The 816-nt window shown below is 49.9% G+C and overlaps 1 non-coding gene across 1 annotated transcript; it reads left to right on the forward strand.

The window, feature by feature from the left end:
• Positions 1-453: 453 nt before the first annotated feature.
• LOC119931191 lies at positions 454-591 on the forward strand. Its single transcript, XR_005452047.1, has one exon. It is a non-coding gene; the product is annotated as a small nucleolar RNA SNORA7 (small nucleolar RNA).
• Positions 592-816: the final 225 nt, after the last annotated feature.

Here is an 816-nt window from a genome sequence, read left to right on the forward strand (position 1 = left end):
GTATGTTTGGTTTTGTTCTCTGTCTCCCCCTTTTAGACTGTGAGCCCACTGTTGGGTGGGGACTGTCTCTATATGTTGCCAATTTGTACTTCCCAAGCGCTTAGTACAGTGCTCTGCACATAGTAAGCGCTCAATAAATACGATTGATGATGACGATGATGAATGCTTCGTCGTGTTTTAGTCTTCCAGTCATGGAACCTGGTGAGCTGCTAAATAAACCACTCAGAATAGCAAACCCAGGTTGACGCTCCAGTCCCTCCTAGGGAAGCCATGAAGGTGGCAGGGAACACACGGAGCTGGGCCTGCCCTTGGTGGGAATCGACGGCAGTCACCTCCTTTTCCCGGAGCCAGTGACCCGAAACAGGGAGCAGGAGAAGAGGATCAGCGTTGAGATCTCCTCTTGCTTGCTGACCGGAGGAAGAGGGGGTTAGTAAGCTCATCTAGAAATATCTGCCCCTCTCAGGGTCGCACCTGGAGAGTTTCCAGTCCTCTACCAGTCTCGACTATGGGAGGGAGAGTCAAGCAGAGGCCTACTCATTCCATTCTTAGCTCGTGCAATGGCTAGAGAGTAGAAGGCAACCTGCTACAAGTCAAAACTCGGCTGTGCTGGGCAGCAGCAGCACGGAAGGAGTCAAGGGTGGAGACTCAAGTTTACTGTGCGGAAGGAGGCAGTGGTAAACCACTTCGGTATGTTTTATCAAGAAAACTCTATGGATACACCAATAATAATAATGATCATATTTGTTAAGCGCTTCCTATGTGCCAAGCACTGGGGTAGATACAAGGTAATCAAGTTGTCCCATGTGGGGCTCACAG

Source organism: Tachyglossus aculeatus, chromosome 7 (assembly GCF_015852505.1).
Source record: "Tachyglossus aculeatus isolate mTacAcu1 chromosome 7, mTacAcu1.pri, whole genome shotgun sequence".
In the NCBI taxonomy this organism is placed as follows: Eukaryota; Metazoa; Chordata; class Mammalia; order Monotremata; family Tachyglossidae; genus Tachyglossus; species Tachyglossus aculeatus.